This window comes from Podarcis gaigeae (assembly GCF_964106915.1).
Source record: "Podarcis gaigeae genome assembly, chromosome: 6".
Classification (NCBI taxonomy): domain Eukaryota; kingdom Metazoa; phylum Chordata; class Lepidosauria; order Squamata; family Lacertidae; genus Podarcis; species Podarcis gaigeae.
The window spans coordinates 40,370,392-40,392,867 of record NC_139682.1 but is presented as its reverse complement, the minus strand read 5'-3'; the positions used below and the strand labels follow the sequence as shown (position 1 = coordinate 40,392,867).

Sequence of the window (22,476 nt, the reverse complement as noted above, 5' to 3'; positions counted from 1 at the left end):
GCTCATCTAGCTCAGAACTGTCTACACTGACTAACAATAGCTCTCTAGGGGTCCAGATACAAAGTATTTCCCAATCTTTACTGGATATGCTGGGGACTGAACCCAGGAACTTCCACATGCAGAGCATGTGCTCTTTCCATTGAGCTACTGTGCTTGACCACTATGTCTTCCAGTCCAGACACAGTTCAAGATGCTCGTTTTAAATTGCAGGTCCTTCAATACTTTTGCGTCCCATATACAGTGGTACCTCAGGTTACATATGCTTCAGGTTACATACGCTTCAGGTTACAGACTCCGCTAACCCAGAATATTACCTCGGGTTAAGAACTTTGCTTCAGGATGAGAACAGAAATCGTGCGGTGGCAGAGGGAGGCCCCATTAGCTAAAGTGGTGCTTCAGGTTAAGAACAGTTTCAGGTTAAGAACAGACCTTCAGAACAAATTAAGTACTTAACCTGAGGTACCACTGTATCTAAAAGTGAACTTGCCAGATAGGTCGTGGATGCATTTTAAAAGTGTGGTATTGTGCTCTTTTAAAACGCAGAAGTTGCCTAACCCTGTTTGATAACCCAGATTGTTAACTATCATCTGTGCAAGCTATAAGGTGCTCTGGGCTATGCAAATGTTACACAAACCTGTCTTGCAGTTCTGTGCTTTGAGCCTTCCCACTTGATTTCCTGGACCAGTGGCCTTAAGTTGGAGGGAAAAGGAAGTGGAGTGGTTAGGCCTGACTCTGTTATGTTCGCGTGAAAAGAATGATGATAGGTCTGCCAGAAAAGAAGTCCCTCCCCACTTCAAGCATCAGTGGCGTAGCGTGGGGGGTGCAGGGGGGGCCGGCCGCACCAGGCGCAACATCTGGGGGGTAGGGTTAGGGGGCGCAAATCCACGGGTTAGAGGGCACAAATCCACGGGTTAGGGGGCGCAAATTACTTGCCTTGCCCTGGGTGCTGACAACCCACGCTACGCCACTGTCAAGCATTGCCCTACTAATATGCTTTCTGAAGTTGAGAAGGAACTATTGGCTGGTTATATAATGGAGAGCCAAAGCAATGAAATGGATAGTGCTTTTGGTTTGGGTCAGAGGCCACTGGGTTCAGATCTCTGATCATCTGTGATATTGCATGGGTGGTCTTGAACAAATCACTATCTCTTAACCCAGGATTAGGCCCATGTGGTGGCATCCAGATGTTGTTGGACTATAACTCCCAGCATCTCTGACCACGGGTCATGCTGGGGAGGACTGATATGAGTCACTGCTTTAACATCAGGTGGGTGCCATGTTGTCCAACCCTAATCTCACAGGGTGGTGGGGATGTAAAATGCAGTAGCCTCCATGCGCACCATCCTGAGCTCCCCAGGCAAAGTGTCGGGTGGAAACGCAATAAACAAATTGGCCCCAGCTTGGGAAATTTTATTTGATTTCCATTTGAATACTTGCTGCAGCTTCAAGGAGTGGTAGTTTCCACACTTAATCAATCCTCATTCCCTCCCCTGGAGTCATGATGTGAACCTCCCAAATTGTAACTGTCTTGTTTGAGTGCAATACACTCTTTGCTGGCACTCTAGCTGGGTAATTTGCACCTACGCCCTGAGGGATAGACGTTGAACCTTTAGTGCAAATATATGCATTGCCTCACGTTGAGGAGATGTGCTATTTCCCACTGCAAGGTATTATGTATTTATTTAATGCATTCATATCCCACGCTTTTCTCCAAGTAGCTCAAAGGTGGCATGCGTGGTTCTTCCATTCCTCAATCCATCCCAACAACAACCCTGAGAGGTAGGTTAAGAAACCAAAGTATTTTGTTAGGAAAATGCCATACTTCCCTCCTCACTCCCACGTAACACACCAAGTCAGCAGTGAATACAGTAGCACCTTGGTTGTCGAACGGCTTGGCTCCCAAACAAATTGGCTCCTGAACACTGCAAACCCGGAAATGAGTGTTCTGGTTTGCGAACGTTTTTTGGAAGCCAAACATCAGACGTGGCTTACACGGCTTTTGATTGAGTGCAGGAAGCTCCAGCAGCCAATCGGAAGCCACGCCTTGGTTTTCAAAGAGTCGAACAGACTCCCGAAACGGATTAAGTTTGACAACCAAGGTACCACTGTACAGTGTGAAATGTAAGCCTGCATGTGTCAGTGGGATAACTCCTCTCCATCATGCTCTCACTGTTTGTAACTTTTAAACATGTGCTGCCAGGACTTACCCAAGATATTTTGCTGCCTGAGGCCCTAGCAAATGAAAGTTGCTTCTACCCTGGGGATGGGATAGTACCCTCTACTCACACCTGAGCAGCAGGGTAGCTCACAGGGTGCAGGGTGGGCTGAGTGATACACACAGCTCTATCCTCCAACAGAAAGCAACAGCCAGGGGAGTTAAGGAGGAATGGTCAGGGCTGCCTGCCACTACTGTCCCCAGCAACCACTGCCTCACTCTGCCAGATACTGGGGTTCTGAGCCATAGAAGGCTTTATAGGTAAAAACAATACTTTGAATTGTGCTTGAAAACATTTAGCCAGCGCATTTGTGCCAAGACTGGTGTTATGTGTCCAGACTGTTCATTCCCAAGGTCAAACGCTTGCCAGTGGCATTGCACACCAGTTTCAAAACTGTCCTCAAAGGCAATCGGCTCCTGAACGCTGCAAACCCGAAAATGAGTGTTCTGGTTTGCGACAGCACAGAGTGCACAGAGCCGTCTTTCCCATAGGGCTTAGTGGTTCGTTATGCCAGGGTGCCGGCCTCTCAGGGGTGCGCCAGCAAGTTGGGGGAGCTGTGTGGCTTTGCCGGGGGCCTCCCCTTTCCCTGCATGCCTGGGCGTGCAGCTTGCCTCTGAGTGCGGGAGGGGAGCCCCGAAGAGGCGGGTGGGAGCGGTTTTGATGGGGACACTGGAGCCTCTCCCAGCAGCTCCCTGTCAAAGCTCCCCACCAGCAAGCGAGGACCCTGTCTCTCCCTTTTCAGTGCAGCAGCTTCCGGCGGGCAGAAGGGAAGCAGACCCATCCTTAGCTGTGCCCAAGTGCACTTTATTTCTCCCTTTAATGCAGCGGGCAGCACACGCACACCCCATACACTGCGTGTGTGGTCATGGGCGAGGACAATCTGCTGCTGTCCCGCCGCACCCACCCACCCACTCGCTTTGAGGGGGTCAGGGAGCAACCAGGGTTGCAGTGTGTGTTTGTGTTTTTAAAACCCTCCTGCTGTACTTCCTTCTTGGCCGCAAAGCCTGCGTGGGCAGGAGGAGCGACACTATTTCTACCTTGGCTCAGCTTCCCGACCGCCACCCTCCTCTCCTGTCCGTCAGTGGGTTAAATGTCCTCTTCTTTCTATTTTCCTCTGTCCCACTTTCTTGCCCTCTTTTCATCCAGTAAAGGAAGGGGTAGGTTCCCCCCACCCCCAGCTCTTGCCCCTTCTTCCCTGTAGTGAAATCTGTGGAATTCCCAAGTTCAGGTCAACAACTCTGGGGAACCTTTCCTAAAAATTGTCAACAACTTTGGGTCACCCCCTTAAAAAGGTCAACAACTCTGGGAAACGGGGTGGGGGGCTGTCGGAGGGATCTTTGCACCACGGCGCCAGATATGCTTAAGACGGCTCTGTCCCCACATACAGCACATTGGAGTAGTCTAGTCTAGAGGTTACCATAAATCACTGAAGCCAAATTATCCCTGTCCAGAAATAGGGTTGTAGCTGGACCATCAACTAAAGCTAGTCAAAGACAACCTAGGCCTTGACCAGTTGTGACGGATCCAGCAACACCCACAAGCTATGAGCTTGCACGTTTGTGAGTGTCTTCAATCACAGAGTGCAGTCCCATGTAGAACAGGCTGTAAATGACTTATTCAGTCAAAGAAACTATTCACCAACACCTCACTCTTGTTTAGACAGAGCTTCAATTTATTGGCTCCCATAGCAATAGTAGGTGAGGACTGCCCTGAAAAAAATGTTTTATGTGTTCCTGTTCCAAGCAGCTACCAGGATGGTGGCCTATACTTGTTCCCTGTTAAGATGTAACCTCCTCTGCGGATGGAGCTTTGATTATTGTAACAGTGCCTGGTAGAGTAGAGCAGGAAGTAATGGATGCATCAGAGAGGTGACTCTGCTGAGGAATATAGGTCAGCTAGCTAAATAATTATCCCAATGGAAACAGAGTCAGGAAATCAGCACAACAATCAAATCCAACATGTCATGGAAACTTTAATGATCCCAAGCAGTTGGAGATGCCAGTTTTTTAAAGGCCAATTCCTATCCACACTGACTGGAAAGCTGGGCTGAAAAATTCCTGAACATCCTAGACACTAACCAGTAGGAATGAGTCATTTAAGTACTAGTTAAATATGATAATCACCTCCAACATTTCCTGTGAGGTGATATTACTATTATGGTTTTCTTCACCTTTGTTATCCTACCTATGGAACTCATGGAGGTCACTGCTGAGGATCTAATGGTATATTGGGGGGGGAGGGAGATAGTACGTATGATAGAACACAAGGTTTGTGAGGCCCAAGATCCAATCCCTAACATCACTGATTAAGGTATCTTAAGTAGTAAAGCCGGTTAAGATCTCAGCTTTAGACCCTGAGGAACATCAATCAGCATCAACAACAGTGGTGCCTTCTGAGGCATTTTGCTAGAGACTACCTCTGTCAATCACAGAACACTACTGCCTGGTGGAAGAATAAAAGAAGCAGTAGCAGAGCCACTATTCAGATACCAAGTGGGTAGCAAGGCTCAGCATAGATGTTGGCCCATGCTGGATGCAGCTACCAATCAGCAGTTGTGCATCTGCATGATGCTGAGTTAACACTCCTTCTATTTCTCCTCTGGCTCTTTCTGGTGTTCACTGGAAAGGGTTCCAGGTCCCAGCACCATATGGTGGTGCTTGGCAGCATAAAATGGTGGTCTCCACTGAACTACCCCATTCCATTGAGCTGTCCTCATTCCATTGAGCCACCACTGACAAAAATAACTTGGCTAGATAGACCCGTGGTCTGAATCAAGCATAAGACAGCTTCATATGGGACAATAAATACCAAACAGAATGAGGGAAAAGTTAGAAGGAAAAGCTTGGCCTATCGCTCAACATCCAAAAGACCAAAGTGCTGCACCAACAAGCACAAAACAATCCCACCACAGTGCCGCAAATCCAACTCAATGGTGTAACATTGGAAAGTGTCAATCACTTCTCCTACCTGGGCAGTTATCTTTCAACAAGGACCACCATTGATTCCAAAATCGAGCGTCGTCTGAGTTCTGCGAGTACAGCTTTCTGCCAATTGAAGTGCAGAGTATTTGAGCACCAGGACATTCGCAGGGAAACCCAAATGCTTGTTTACAAAGCTATTGTACTATGAACCTTACTGTATGCTTGTGAAACATGGACCACTTATAAATGCCATCTCCAACTCCTCAAAAAATTCCATCAATGGTGTCTCCGAAAAATTATAGATATCACTTGGGAAGACAGATGAACTAATGCCAGTGTACTGGAAGAAGTAAAGATCACTAGTGTCAAAGCAATGATTCTTCAACATCAACTTCATTGGATGTTGCTTGGATGCCTAATTATTGTATTCCAAAGCAACTACTCTATTCCAAACTTTAAAATGGAAAGTGTAATGCTTGTAGTCAACAAAAGAGGTATAAAGCAGGGGTCAGCAAGGTTTATCTTGCCTGGGCTGGATCGGTCCCGCAGAGATCCCTCTGTGGACTGGATCGTGTATGTGTGATTTTTGGCGTCTGAGCGTGCGCAGATGCGATTTTCAGCGTCTGCATATGCGCAGATTCAATTTCCGGCACCATGGAAGCAGGTGCCTGCGCCGCGCTGCACTGGTTTAGCACAGCGTGTGAGCGGGCAGCTTGATTCGGGGGTAACTCGTGGGCCAGTCAAACGACTTCTGTGGGCCTCTTCCGGCCCATGGGCCTTAGGTTGCTGACCCCTGGTATAAAGACTTTCTCAAGGCAAATCTTTAAAAAGTAGTATAAACATTGACAATTGGGAGACACTGGCCTGTGAGTGCTCCAACTGGAGAACAGCATTTACCGAAGGTGTCATGGCCTTTGAAGATACTCGAATGCAGGACAAAAGGGAGAAACGTGCTAAGAGGAAGACACACTTGGCAAACCCTCACCACGATCAACTCCCGCCTGGAAACCTATGTCCCCACTGTGGAAGGATGTGTGGATCCAGAATTGGCCTCCACAGTCACTTACAGACTCACTGTTAAGACCGTGTTCGTGGAAGACAACTTTACTCGGCAACGAGCGATCACCAAAGCAGAAGATTCATTGATAGTGTGATAAAAGATATCTGATGTCATGGCAAGTTTCTCCTTAGTAGGGATGGGAGAGAAATTGGATTCAGTTGATATTTAAAGGTAAATTTACTTCAACTGCACTTCCTGAAACAATACACAAGCAATGTAATTCTCCAGTCAAGTAATGCGTACAAAAATGCACATACAAGAGTAAAATGTGCAAAACAATGCACTATATTAGGGTATGTTGGGTAAACTTAACAGTTCCACTAGTGTAAGGAATTTGAGCTGTGCATTAATACTTGGACAAATGCAGCTTCTCCATCCTTTCTTTACAGCCTGATCCCTACTACACCAAAGAAAATGTGACTAAACTCAGTGTGACTTCTTCCCAAGTTGGTGCACATGAATTTGCAGCCTTAGATTCCCAGATTTTCAAAGCCTGATCCAGAAACTTGATCAAGGATATGGTCAGGATTTGAACTCTGCTGAAAGTGTATTTCTCCCCTCTCCATCTGACACACATGCACCCTCTCCGGTTTCTTATTCCAGTATTTATTTCAACTTTCTGAACAGCATGCTGTGGTTTTATTGTTACAGGCTTGGGTGTGTTGAGCCTTTTCTCTTTATATCTTTCCTGCTAAGCGAAAGTGCTAGCAGACACTCTCACAAATCAGGAACAAAGCAAGGAGGGTTGAGGGAAGGCAAGAGTCAGAAGGACAAAAGAAGTCCCATGATTAAAATTCCACCTAAAACAAACAGGCCAATGATGTCAACATCAGCAAGAGTCAAGTTTTTGAGATGGCGTTATCGATGGCCTTGCCCTAGATCAAACACAAGTGGAAACTTTTCTGATTTCAGAACTCAAGAGCTGAGAGCCTTAGAAAAGAAGGCACAAGACAGAAGGCAAAAGCAACTCTTGAGACCTTTTCAGGTGTGGAGACGTGTAACACATAGCGGGGAGTTGGCATCGCGGTGGCAGCCTTCTGCCCCAGCTACTACACTTTCATTTCAGATTTCAAAATGAATGTGCACAGGTTGGAGGCAGAATTGTTTGCCATGTTGCTGCCTCTCTGCCTATGTGTGTCCATTTCTCCATAGTGCCATCTGAAAAGGGCTCTGGTTGTGAGCCGAAGAAGTCCAACAGAGACTCTGAACATTAGAATGAAAGGTTTTTGTGGCACAAGCAGGGAAACTCAGGCCTGGGTGCCAAATGTGGCCTTCAAGGCCTGTCTCCCCAGACGGTATCCTCTCATTGGCCACATCCCTTACTGGCGCTGCTTCACACACTCTCTGAGTGTTAATGCCTCTTACTGGACAAGCTAGTCTAGTGTACAAAGGGAAGATTTACGTTCATTGCTCTGCCCATTCTTGCCTCTGGCTCTCCTCACCACTTGCACGCAAGCCTTGGAAGGTTGCCCAGAATGGAATGTGGCTGAAAAGGGGCCACTCACCTTTGCACCATGGTGACAAAGAACTATGCAATTATTTCTTAGAAATGGGCCATAACAAAATCTGTAGAGCTACATTCTTATACCAGTCACATAAGAAGAAAAATGAGCAAGGACACTGTCAAATAACTGAATCATTGAATACAGTACCAAGACTTCAACTACCCATGACATAGCCTTTCCATAAGTAAGCTAGGAGGTCTAACATTAACGTCACTTCCATTTACATAGCTGATATGTGGGGACCATACCTTATCAAAACGACTGTGCTTAGTTTTGCCTCTAACAACCCTTCTGCGTTGTGTTACCGTATATCCTGTGGTGAGTTTGAGAATGAAATCTGATATTTGGAAAGAGCCAGGTCCCAGACTTTCCCTTTCCATCAGAGATGGACCTTTGAGGTCTTTCCAAGGGAAGGTGATCTCTAAATGGACAGAGGTAAACAACATGGCACTTAGGTCCTTATGTATAAGGGTGCCGGTGGCAGAGGGGGTTAGAATGGCATCTAGTGACAGCAGGGCCTGAGCAGAGTTTGGGTTCAATGATTGAACTATAATATTAGAAACAACATCAAAAATGCTTTGCCAAAACCCAGTAGGCTCATCACATGCATGAGGCTCCCTCTCTTGTTACAGCTTCACCAACACTGGAAAGAGAGCTTTGAGTAAATAAACTGTAGGGCAGTACATCAACCCATCAGCTTCTCAGCCAGGATCTGTGTCACCAATACTTTCAGGCATTTGGATTTGGGGGGGGGGGAGTGATGTAGGCACCAGCCCTTCTGGTCACTTCCCTCCCAGCTCTCCCAAGATCAGCCCCTATCGCTGGTGCCAATAGAAGCACTTGGGCCTGCAAAATTTCCCCAGCAGTTGGAACAATCCTGGGACAATAAGAAGGGACAATTTTCAGTAACGTTGCACAAGTTATTACCCTTTTAATGTAAGTTAGTTGTCCTGGCATTTTCCAGTGTATTGTAAAAACAAATAGTTTAGTTTGGGAATGAGACCTGGTTTGTGCTTATGGTCTCAACCTATACAGACTCAGCCAGCCAGTGCTCTGAACGGAGCTTTGACTGCTGTTGCTCCCCATTGCTGGTCTATGGATGAAGGAAATGGACCACCAAAGGCACTTTACTCCATGGTCTGCTCAAAACTGGAACCGGCCCTGAATAGCAGACTCCTTCTATATCCAGGTGACGCTCATAGATGCTCATGCAGGACCTACCGACTTGATTGGATGTATCTTTGCTGCAGATGGGGATGCACAGCTAGGACAACTAGTTGTTGAGTGCAACTCATTGCAATTAGAGCTCGACTTTCATAGAGTTTAGGATCAGATCATGAAAGCTGAGCTCTCTGGAAAACCAAGTCCTGAGAAGAACAAGGGAATAACTTGTAAAGCATTAAGAGAGATAACAGGTTAAAAGATGGTCCCTCATCTCTGCTAGTAATAAGGAGCAGGAAGAGGGTAGGATTTCTAGGAAACTTGGTACTATTCCTCCTGGAGAAAACTTTGATTAAACATGGAGGTCCTTGATCTCAAACTGGGATTATGCTTAAAAATACATACTAACTAAATGGAAGTGAAACGTGAGCCTCTCTTTCAGTTATTACTTAAAAGTGGGGGAAAGAGGCTTTGTGTTTGACCATGAATGAGCCCCTTCATAAGCAAAATTCAGGGGCGAAAGATCAGGTGAGTGTAAACTGGAGATTAAACAGACTCAAATACAGCATACTGGACATACTACGGTCATGAAGGACAGCCTGCCTCACCACAGCATGTGCATTTGTTCTGGGGCTCATAGTGGGGGAGAAAGTATCAAATATTGTTGCAGAGAATTTGAAGAAATGACCATATGATGATGTTCCTCACTAGGCAACCTTTCAGTCCTCTGCTTTTCTACCTTGATTCCATGGAGAGCCCTTTCTAGCTCTGTGTGCTGAGTTGCAATAATTACTGCATGCTGATTTCTAGGTTAAGCAATGTGGTTATGGGATCACTACTTAGTTTTAAGGAATCTTGGGAATTGTGCCCAGAATTATTTGGAGTGAAAAAACAGCAAAACTCAAGTTAAATGTCAGCAGACAGCAGGTATCAAATGTCACCTTCCTGAATGCCAGCAAGGGGTTACAGGCTAGGAAAGATGATGATGATGATTTATTGAATTTATATACCGCCCTATACTTGGGGGTCTCAGGGTGGTTCACAGAATAAAATCAAGATATAAAACCACAAAATACCTAATAAAAACAAAAACAACCCATTAGCTCCAAAACAAAAAACACACTTTAAAATGGCTTAGGATGTAAATCAGATCACCACCCAAAGGTGTGGTTGAAAAGAAACGTTGCCTGGTGCCTAAAGGTGTATAATGAAGGCGCCAGGCGAATTTCCCCACGGAGAGCATTCCACAGATGGGGAACCACTGCAGAGATGGCCCGTTATTGTGTTGCTACCCTCCGGACCTCTCAAGGAGGAGGCACATGAAGGAGGGCCTCAGAAGATGATCTCAGGGTTCGGGTAGGTTCATATGGAAAGAGACGGTCCTTGAGGTATTGCGGTCCTGAGCCATTTAAGTGTATATAGGTCAAAACCAGCACTTTGAATTGGGCCTGGAAACTAATTGCTCGGACCTGGATTGTGGTAATATGCCCTGGTAAGCAACCTGGCTGCTGAATTGTGCACCAGCTGAAGTTTCCAAGGGGAAGGGTTAGGTAAGAAAGGAGATCAAAGTTCAAATTTTCAGAATTGCACATCACAGTTACGCAGGACACTCTGTGGTTGCAAGATGTTCAATTCAGCCTCAAAAGAGGGTGAGGCAGAGGAAGTTAAATGGATTCTGCAGTCTGTCACAGTGCCCATAAAACTCTATGAGAATAAATTAGGTAGTATAGACAACAGGAGAATGTGGATATAGACAAGCTAATGGCTGCGGTGTTTTACTTCAGGAGGATAGAACAGGTGAAATACTATTAATGTCATACGCCTTCAGAATGCAAAACTTATGCAGCACTGCAGAACCATATAATCGTATGTGGGATGTAAATGAATCATGAGCATTTTGAAAGAAGCATGTTTGGAGGCAGGAGAAGTATTTGCATTCTAGATCTTGTGCCTCAGGAGACAATGGCTGCAATCCTAGGCAGATTTAATGCCCCAATTAATGCAGTGGGACTCATTGTAAGTAAACATTCACAGGACCAATCTGTCTGTACTCAAGCTTTTCTCTGAAACTAGGAGGCAAATCAATCCATAATTTCAGATCTACAAGCCGTTAACAATCCCCAGCACTAAAAGTCATCTGAGACAAAGGGCATTTTAACACAAGATCATTCAATCCTGTTTTGCATTTCCTGGGACCATTATGCAACTCTAAGATCTACACTGAACATTTGATTTCTCAATGGCATTCTTCTACAGTCTGCTCTACTTTCCATTCCAATCATGTTCGTGTACACAAGAAACTCAGGGGTGCTTTGAGCGTCTTGTACAGCTACATCCTGCAGGGTAAGGCTACATGCCTGCTCAAATTTCCCACTGCCTTGCTAGTATAATTGTTGAATCCTCCACATCCTGTACAGACGAGAGTCACATTTTAGGGGGGGAAATGAAAGTCACATTGATGTTCCTGGCTGGTACTGACTAATCATAACTTTGGCAGGCCATAATTTGACCTGTTCAGATAACTTGGCGTGCACAGTCTGCTGAGCAGGCAGTTGATGGGCAACTTCCAGTCCCCTGCTGTCCCTTCTTGGGATTCTTTAATATATACTTGGCCCAGACAGCCCTTCAGATAGAGGACTGCACTCCGCAAAGAGGGACAAATGGCCACCCTTTCCCACCCCTTCACTTTTACTTCATGGACCTGGGTCTGAACGAGTGCAGATTCTTGACCATCTCTCTCATGCTTTAGGCAAGAACTGGGATTTTTTAAAAATAACAAACACCTGGCATTCTTAACCAGCCAAATATTTATTTGATGCTTTTGATTGAGCCCTTTCAGTAAATAAATAAGTCTAATAATTTGCTGCAAGCAATACTATAGGTTTGTGGGTTTCTTGGAGGCATCTGGTTGGTCACAGAGGACGCTGGACTAGATGGGCCTTTGATCTGATCCTGTGAAGTTCCCCATCCCTCTTGTAAAGATGACTGACATGGCACACGTACTTTGAGCATATAAGAAAAACACCATACAAATGCCTAAACAACAACAACTATAGTGTGTCATGTCAGTTGTTCAAATGGTTGGGTTTTGCCAGCTTCCATGTATGTAATAACAGACCATGCCTTTTTGTCCCTGATTTATGGACTATGGATTAAGCTATCACGAGCTCTGAATGAACAATCACTAATGGGAATTTCAGTCCCCACTCCAATTATAAGCACACACTCCAGGGGCCCCCAAAGCCCCCATCCCTCTGCTACTCATTAGGATCCATTTTGTTCAGGAGCAATTAATTGGTATTGGATGCTCTTGAGTGCAAGAAGTAATTCTCTTGTATCTCCCTGGAGCAAGTGGTGTTATTTTAATTAATGACTCTTCCAATGGCAGAATTCGGCAAGATGGAGGCATCAAGCAACATAACCTGATCTGGGCAATCCTACTCAGTTCCTGGAGAAGTGCCAGTCATAAACATGTACTAGCTCCAGAGCCGGAGACCATAAACCCCTGACTGCTAGTTGCTGGGAATCACAAGTGCACAGGGGTGGGTGTGTGTGCTTAGGTCCTGCTTGCAGACTTCACATAGACACCTGGTTGGTCACTTGAGAGAATGGCCAGGATTCTTCAGGGACGTTCTTAATATGCTCTGCCCCATGCTGCTGCTTTCTAGTGCCATCTAGAGGTCTCAGTCAGCATCAGGAAGCATTGTGCTAGGCTCTGTACAATATGAGGTAGTTAAGGAGCTTGAAATGTCATGGCCTCTTTTGACAAGCCCATGCCTTTTGTACCAGAGTGCAAGGTGTGGGAGGAAGGAGTAGATGTTCAAATGAGGTGCTAATTGATGGCACACAGATTTCAGGTTGTGATATGTTTAGGTTGACTGGATGGTAGTGTTTTTCTCGTGGGCCAAAATGGCTACCTTTACTTTTTGTTTGACTTGGAAAATACCACATTTAGCTTGATACAGCAGCAGGATCTTAGCCTAGAGCAGGTTTCCTCAACCTCGGCCCTCCAGATGTTTTTGGCCTACAACTTCCATGATCCCTAGCTAGCAGGACCAGTGGTCAGGGATGATGGGAATTGTAGTCTCAAAACATCTGGAGGGCTGAGGTTGAGGAAGCCTGGCCTAGAGGAAGTGGATCCTCTGTTACCTGAATCTGGGACTTTATTCTCTGAGGGGACATTCCCTCCAACTGCTTGGTAAGCCATTTGGCTTCTATTTACTCTTTTAAAAACAATCTAGCACAACCACCTCAATTTAAGCTCTACCATTGTTAATATAAATACTGCCTAGTTTCTTTTTATTTCTGCTCTTCACCTACCAACAAACCTGTGTGTTTCACCTAAAAATGGAGTCAGACCTGAATAACAGCTGCTTTGTGCATTTCCAGTTATGGGGAATCTGCCATTATGGGTTTCTCCTCCCCAAGGGGCCTGGGTGCAGCCTGAGAGCACCTGAAGGAACCTTTTAGAAATGTCCCCTGCCTCTTCTCACACTCCCATCTTAAGACTCTAACCAGATGGAGACACAAATGCCTTGCATGAATATCATCAGCCAACCTTTTTTCACCCTTCCTTGTGTTGCTTACACTCAGTTCTGGAGAATATGATGGATATTTTGTGACATTTTTGTTGACCTCATAACGGTATATGGATATTTTTTTTTCTTATGGGCCAATAACATTACTTTTTGGGGTATACACAGATATAGTTAGAAAATATGCAGATAAAACAACAATAGCAATGAAATTTAAAATGGTATTATAAAAAAAGCAGCAAGCAACAAAGTAATTCTCCCTCTCTCTCTGAGAGAGTTAGAAAAAAATATATAAAGGTGTGTTTTCCCATTTTAATTTTTCTTTCTCTATCCTCTGCATGCCTTTTAAAATGCTCTTAAATTCCCCTCCCAAAGTAATATACCAAAATAAAGCTCCCTGTTTTTCACCAACCCTCTTGACTCTCTAGCTGAATGTCAATGTTTTCTTTTGCTTAAATTAAATATTTGGGAGCATTTCTAGATGATTTTCATAGGCAGATGGTCCTTTAAAGTGAAAGAAATAGCCAGCAGCCATTCACAGGCCCTGCACTCTTCACTGCTGCTGAGCCTGTGCCAATGTTTAATGTACCACTTCACATAAGTTTCAAACCAAACTAACTACGCACTTGGCAATCAGAATGAGGACTCTAGGCACCTGGCAGCTACTACAGGCAAAGAGCCTGAAGCAATTGAGTTAAAATAGAGACGCTTATTCCTTCCCACCTTCTGGAGTCCAAGACTATGAACTTCTTCATACAACCTGAGATTTCATTCGTTGTGTAGAAAATTTGCCTGTGCAAAAGTAAAAATTCTTGGGACTTTTCAAATTATTGGATCAGTGGGTGCCTTTATTCCTAACTCTTATCTGGAGAGATTCGCTCCAGCTTTGTATTCTTCCAGATACAGGGTTCAAAAACCATCTTTTCTGCTGAATTTTTAGTGGCTGGTGGGTTAACTCACATTTATGGTGTTTTATGATATTTATGTAATCTGTGATAATTATTTTAAAGATTTTGGTTATTCTGTGTTATGCTTGTATTCTTTCTTTGTTTGTTTGTAAATTGTCCCATGACCTTTTTGGTGAAGGCCGGTATAAAAATCTAATAAACTAGAACACACACACACACAAAGAAAAATGTGGAACCTAGAGAGCATATCTACTTTATATCAGGTCATTCCTTTGGCTTATTTATCCCAATATTATCTATGCTGACTGGCAGAAGAAACTAGCAGGGCTTTTCCACAGCCCTCTTGGGCTGAGATCCTCTGGATCAGGGATGGGGACCCTATCCAGATGTTGCTGGCCTCCAGCTCCAACCAACCCCACCCAGAATAGCCTATGTGATCAGAGACTGTGGGAATTGCAATCCAACAGCAATCTCCAGGGCCCCATGCTCCCCATCCCTGCTTTGAAAGAAGGCAAAACAAAAAATTCCTTCCAGTAGCACCTTAAAGACCAATGAAAGCTCATACCTAGAACTAACTTAGTTGGTCTTTAAGGTGCTACTGGAAGGAATTTTTTGTTTTGACTATGGCAGACCAAAGGGACGCAGGTGGCGCTGTGGGTTAAAGCCTCAGTGCCTAGGACTTGCCGATCGAAAGGTCGGTGGTTCGAATCCCTGTGGCGGGGTGCGCTCCCGCTGCTCGGTCCCAGCGCCTGCCAACCTAGCAGTTCGAAAGCACCTCTGGGTGCAAGTAGATAAATAGGGACCGCTTACCAGCGGGAAGGTAAACGGCGTTTCCGTGTGCAGCTCTGGCTCGTCAGAGCAGCGATGTCACGCTGGCCACGTGACCCGGAAGTGTCTCCGGACAGCGCTGGCCCCCGGCCTCTTGAGTGAGATGGGTGCACAACCCCAGAGTCTGTCAAGACTGGCCCGTACGGGCAGGGGTACCTTTACCTTTACCTATGGCAGACCAACACGGCTACCTATCTGTAACTTGAAAGAAGGCAGGCGTTGAACCCAGAACTTTATTCATTTCACTTGACAATATCCCACTTTCCCTCCAAGGAGCTCAGATGAGATCTCCCCCGCATTTTATCGCCAGCCTGAGTGATAGCGACTGGCCCAAAGTCACACAGTGAGCTTCATGACCAAGCAGAGATTTGAACCTGGGTCTGCCCCGTTCATGTCCATCACTCTTACCCCTATGCCACACAGTCTGCCAGTGGTCAATATCAGAGCTAGAAGCCCTTCGAATAAAGGGAACACCAAGTATTCCCTTCACTTTTGAGTTAAGCACATCCACTCACGCAAAAAGAGAGATGGAAGTCTCAAGGTGCACAGAAAAGCAAAGCGTGTTTTAAAGATATTCTTCATCAGGAACACTTAGATACGCCACACTGTACCCTCTGCCATGCTTTGTGACCAACTGAAGCTTGCAATTAATTTCTAATTTTGTGTGGGGAGCGTCTCATAAGCAATTTCCAATTTTCTGGACTATGTCCAGATAACTGTAATTTAAAAAAACAGGAGACTGTTCCAACAATTGAAGTGTTTTTTTAAAAAATGAGTAAAATAGATTATGTCTAATGAAGGTCCCAAACCAGGAACAAAAGGGAAAAGGAAAGAAAGCACCAATACTGGGTTGAAGGGAAGAGTTAAGAGACTTTGTGGCAAAACGAATGGCCATTATTGATGCGACAGTATTGTACACTTGCTTGCTGCTGAGGAAGAATATATTCCAAGCACTTTGGACCATTAAATCCTTATTTTTGTTCTCCATTGAAACACCGGCCATATTCACACCATCCCATTAAAGCACATTTATACCACTTTCCCTAAAGAATCCTGGGAACCATCATTTACCTCTCAGAGAATTATGATTTGAAGCATCCATAACAAACTACAATTCCCAGGATTGGGGGGCGGGTGCAGCCATGACATCAAAGTGGTATAAGAGTGCTTTAAATTAACACTACAGATGTAACTGCCATGTTTCCTTTTTCATATTTCCTTTCAGTAAGGCTGAATTCATTATTTTTGCATGTTGCGGATTACATGCCAGGGAAGCAGTGTATTATAAGGGCTTGTGCTTACTTTTTTGATTCTTCAGAATAACAAAAATGCCCATTACTTCCTAGGCAAGGGCTGTAGATCAGTGATAGAACACTTGCTTTGTGTTCAGAAGGTCCAGGTTTAATCCCTGGCATCTCCAGGCTGGGGTGGGAAAGGTCTGGAGGGCAGCTGCCAGTTGGTGGATAACTAGGTGGACCATTGACATAATCCTTTTAAAACAGCAACCAAAGCCTTTTTCATTGTTATGCATACTTTGTCTATAAGTTCATTCATCTATAAATAGCTGTCTTAGTCAGGCCTGGCACCACTTGTTCTGGTGCCAACACCCAACAGGGCCAACCAACACTGATGCCAACTCTGTGTCAGCCTCAGCACCAGTACAGTGGTGCCCTGCAAGAGGAATGCCTCGCAAGATGAAAAACTCGCTAGACGAAAGAGTTTTCCGTATTCGAGGTGCTTCGCAAGACGAATTTCCCTATGGGCTTGCTTCGCAATACGAAAACGTCTTGCGAGTTTGCTTCCTTTTTCGTAAAACTGTTAATACCCGGGGAATCCACGCTCCGCGAGACGAAAAAATCGCAAGACGAAGCGACTCGCGGAACGAATTATTTTCGTCTTGCGAGGCACCACTGAATTACCAAGCTTCCACTTTGAATTTCCCACAATGCTCCAGAGGGATGCCATGTCAGGTCATTGTGGGTGATTAAAATGGCTGCTGATTCGCAGCCACCTGCCACAGATCAGAGCACTGCCACCACCACCATAGATAAGCTCAGGGTATAGCGGAGGTCAAATCCAGAGGTCAAATCACATATAGTCATAATAAGGTACACATTTGATAGAAGCAGACAAAAAAGCAAGGGGAAACCCTGATCTCCCTAAATGCTATCTCAGAATTTTGGAGGACGAGTGACAAACGAAATAATGTTTTCAGTCCAAGGGATCCTGAATGTATTTGGAAGTAAATCCAGAGACTTCCTTCCTAGTGAATATTTAGCACTGCGGGCTGAAAAGAAAGAGGCCTGGTTGATAACATTTCCTTGAACTAGTTATCACTTGCTTCCAAATGTTTCCCTGACATTCTGACTGCTATTGCCCTTTGAAAAAAAGCACACGGCCAATGAAACGTCTTAGGGAATTAGTAAGTTTGCAGACTGAGGCATTCCTTTTGCACCTGAGAACACTCTTATACAGACTGCCTGCTGGGAGCTCTAATGCACTCTCTCCTTCCTGCTCTCCCCCTCCCTCCCTCGCTGCTGGAGTACGAAGCATTAGAGAACAACAAACATGTTCAGGTCATCTACTCTGTCCTCCCATGAGACTGTTTTGTCACTTGGATAGGCTTAACCCCAGGGCAGGAATGGGGAACCTCAGTCCCAAGAGCTGAATGCAACCTTCCAGGTCTCTGTAGCTGCCCCTTGCGACTCCCCTTTGACCACACTCCCCAGACATCTCCCATCTCCCCAGTACTTTTACCTGGCTGGAAAGTGTCCTTGAACTGGGATAAAGGGTCTTGCTTGTCTGGATACAGAGGCGTGGGGACAAAAGCCTCTGACTTTTGCAGAGATGGAACGTAGCCTGTTATGCACAGGTAGGTTTCCCACCTGTTGCTCTGCCCATGTTGGATTCTGGCCACATGCACTACTGCCTTGTGGCCCCTAGAAGCTTTCCTGTGAGGGAATGTGGCCCTCAGGCTGAAAAGGTTCTTCAATCCTGCCCAGGGGAATTGCTATCGCAACAGTATCTCCTCACATTCCCTGCTTCCTATCACCAACCAAACATCTTATAATGAAATTGTCTCCATCCAAAACTCAATGACAATGTAGACAATCTGAAACTCCCCATGTTTTGCTCAAGTCGGTTAAGACTATATAATTTCAGCCCCAAACATATATTTCCCACCCCCTTCAAGTTATTTTGTTAGAAAATGTAATATTTATAATTTAAATGCATATAAGTATCTGTATGGCAATCATAAACCATAACACTTAAAAAAAATATACAGCAGCCTAATGATCACAGCAAATTATGGCATGTGCCATATCTGAAGATGCTTTACTTTTCCAGTGTTCGGTAAATTAAAACCAAATTCAAACAAACTTATTGCAAAAGCTTGTGTTGTTTATTGCATTTATATCATGAGATAGTTTAGGCATTACAGCGTCTTCACATATTTCATTTTCCTATTCAGAAATAGAGAGAATAGACTGCTGTCCCATAGTTAGCATAACCCATTGATATAATATGCATAACCCATTGATATAATATAATATAATATAATATAATATAATATAATATAATATAATATAATAATATAATATAATATAATATAATATAATATAATATAATATAATATAATATAATATAATATAATATAATATAATATAATATAATATACCCATTCATTCTAGCAGAGATGGAAACTGAATGTGACCTACACAGGCCAAATTAGTGAAAATGCAAAATGTGATTGAGTGGTTTGAGGTATAGCTCCTTTTGAATCCTCTGTGTACATACTGATGGTATCACTTCATGCTTTGATCTCAGTTGACCACACCGCAAAACATGGCTGCATTACAGCTTTTATGCCACCACCACCCTCTTGTCCAGGTTATTCATTCAGCTCCTACATCACTTTTAAACAAACATGCTAATCAGGTAGTGCTTGTTGCGCACATCTCACAGCTTGTGCAAACACTATGTTCTTCTGGCATGTGCATATATATGGTAGTTTGTACCAGGAGAAGAAAAGTTTCCTTGGGGAAATGGTCCTCCACTCCTATACCGCAGCCCCAAATCTAATTTGCAACTGCTGTTTGTAAGAGTTTCTAGAAGCAGGGATGTATTCACACATCTCTGCTACCTATCACATCTTGCTTGAGTCTTAGGACTGCTTTGAATGTAAAGCATTAGCATGTGGGTTGGAATTCCTCCCTTTGGGTTCTGTGTCTCATCTGAAGATGGGGGAAAGACACATTCTCTCCCTATATTAAGAGAACACACACCTTGCTCTTTTAGATAAGACCCAGAAATGTGGGGTGGGAAAGCCCAAATCACTTGTAGTTCCTCTCTTGCTACTCCTTTTGAGCTCTTTGCTCTTCTTTAAACCCAGGAAAGTAGCAAGCTGCCGCTGCAATTACAGGAGAGAGAGGCTACAATTACTCTCCAGTTGAGTAGGAAATTGCTTCTATCTACTTCTTAGGAACAGGCTTGCCACTACCTAGAGATAAATGGCAGAAATTGCCTTCTGGAACAGCAGCCGCAAGATGAAACACCATCAGTGCACAAGCCCTTGGTAAATTAGAAGTAGATTACAGCGACCTATAGGTTGATATTACAAGGGATACAACCCAGTGTCCCCAGTCTAGAGAAGCACAAACTCAGCAGAAAGTTGTTGCAGCTGAGAATCCCCCTTCCCAGAAACAGCACTGTAGGTTTATCAGTGCTATCGTGTGTGTGTGTGTGTGTGTGTGTGTGTGTGTAGACAAAAAGAGAAACTAGACTTTCTCCACTACTTGCGCGCACACACACATTTATTACAACACTCTTTGTGCAAACGGAAAGGTGGTCCAGTTGTGGATCTAAATTGTTGGATCAGAGCAAATGAACAAATGAGACACCAAGGGTCCTGACCAGCTGATAATCTCTCTTCTGCCCTTGCAGTCTGGCACCTGCTAGCACAACAGCCAAGTTTCTGATAACTCCCATTTTCTCCAAACCTAAGAAAGTGCAGAGCTACAATATCTCTTTTTCTTTTATGTGGGGAAAAGCAGAAGCTCAGGTTCATTTAAAAGCCTGCCCAAAGTCACACTCAAAACCAACATATCTGCTTATCTGCAGCAGGTAAAAGCTTTGACCTTGGAACTTCTAAGTCTCAAACGGTCACCCTTAGATGAAGAAAGGATCCCTCTTCCTCATTAATACGTGTATGGATATACAAATTGTTCCCTCTCTGGGGGTTTTCTCCTGACCTCTCCTCCTCTTCAGTTCTCAAGCTGTAAAAGAATTTGGAAGCAAGGACCTGTTATTTGAAATGCTTAGGTATAAAAACCCAGGGCTTTTTGCTGAGCAGAGTTGACTGATCATAATTTAGGAATACACTCCTCTGCCATCAGGCAAATTTCCAGGGTGCTCACTGGATAGAAAGGACTTTGCTTCTATAAGACTGAACTTACACACACATGCATCTTGCCATATTTTTCTTCCTAAATCATTGCTGAGCAATTCCTGGGTAAATTTGCATTGTAAAAAGAAGGAAACGGTTGTGTGTGTTTTTTTAAATAAATAAATAAATAAATAAGGTCTTATAATATTTAAGTTCACACCCAGTGGTATTTGTAAGCTCAGGAGTGCAAAATCTCCCTCTTCACCCCCCTCCCTATGCCCACCTTGAACAAAGAGCACAATTGTGTTGGGAATAAGGCTTACCTTCGCTCTGAAGGAGAGGAGAAAGGGACTGATTCTGGGAGGTGAGTGAGCTGTAGAAAGTGACAGGAGGCAGAAAGCTTCTCTCAAGGAAAGAGCTCTGTGCTCAGCAGAGCCCAGTGAGTCATATATATAAGTGACTTCAGGGCTGAGCTTGGAGTCTGATTGGCTTGCTGGGAAGCGAATGCTAGCAGGTAGCAAAGCCCATGAGATAGGAAAAGGAGATAAGCAGCTTTTTTGTGCGTATGTTATGTGTATATGCCTCCCCCTCCCCACACTCCCCTCTTTAGAATCAGGTTTGTTTGATCCCTTTGACATAGCTGGCCACTCCTAGACAATACATCACATTCAGTGTCCAGCAGGGACCCCTCCACTCCCAATGTTTGGACTTTTGGAGGGTTGCTTTTGTTGACCTGTTCTATGGTTTCATGATGGACCGGACAGTGTCTCCAGCCTGCTTTTGTGTCCTCTTGATGGCTTCTCCACATCAGCAAAGGACAATGAGACTCATTGTACCAGCTCTTGAACTCCCACAAGTTGGGCTTTGAAGATGGGATGTTCAGGGGAGAGCACTTCCTTTCTTACTTCCAGGTTTAAAAAAGGATGAGATGAAAGAGATGGAAAGAAAACAAAGAGAAGACCTCCTCAAAAGTGGCAATTAATTCTCATCCTCTGCATTGAGCTAGGAAAAAGAGATGGAGGTAATCAATTTTTGATGTGATGCACATACACAGATCACTCGATGCCATCTCTTCTAATGAGCTCACTTGAGCATCAAAATAAAGGCAACTTATATCTTTTAAATATGCATTCTTCTTTGTCTGTTTTGGTCCTTGTGAATGGCCAAAGTGAGAGGTGTTAAGGAATAAGAACTGTCATTTTGAAAAATCTTTCAGAGTGTCCACTCTGCTGCTTATGGAGAAAACCTCTCTGCCTTGTATAGTGATCACTTTACGGCACCATAATGTTGATGGGCCAAATATGTGTCCAGTGACAAGTCATGCTTTTATAATGCTTATTTTAAAAATTTGAAATAGATGGTGATAGGCAAGCCACCCAGGACCCTTCAGGCTGGTGTTTTATTGCGAGGGAATCTGCAACAAGTTTTTGCCATAATAACAGTGAATTTGTGGTGGATTTATTCTGCTTTAGTTCGTGCCACAATGTTTGCCCAATGCTGCCACATTATTGCTGTCTGGAGAGGTTGTGGCGCAACAAAAACGGAACAAAAACAAACGAGAACATTTGTGGTATAGAAATTTACAGGATTAGCAGGATATTACAGGATATGCACTGATTGGAAATGAAACAGTGTGGCAGCCCCCAAATCCTTGCAGGTGCAAACAGTACTAAAAGCAGGATTGTGGATGACTCCTCTGATAGTATCGTGAGCCAAAAGAAATCATTATAAATGTACATAAAAAGAACATTGGGAGGAACCCTCCATTTTTGTTTTTGTTTTCCTCTAGTTTGAGACCAGCCCACCATAGTTCTTTTCAGGCCATTTGGAAGGGTAATGCTTTTAAATTTTGACTTTTGGAGATAGACCTTAGGCACACATAAAAAGCATAAGCCATCAATCACCCTTGGTGTAATGCATTCTAATCATCATTCAGAAATTCACGGCATTCCTATA

The 22,476-nt window shown here is 44.3% G+C and overlaps 1 protein-coding gene across 2 annotated transcripts in view; it reads right to left on the bottom strand.

Annotated features, from left to right (window-relative positions):
- The window catches only part of SLC26A9 (solute carrier family 26 member 9), a 59,624-nt gene extending 38,664 nt beyond the window's left edge, over positions 1–20,960 (bottom strand). Inside the window, exon 1 of one of the 2 annotated variants that reach the window (XM_083745475.1) lies at positions 20,844–20,960. The gene's annotated coding sequence lies outside the window, so the exon portion shown is untranslated. The remainder of the gene's footprint in view (positions 1–20,843) is intronic. The other variant, XM_083745476.1, reaches the window with a different exon arrangement.
- Positions 20,961–22,476: the final 1,516 nt, after the last annotated feature.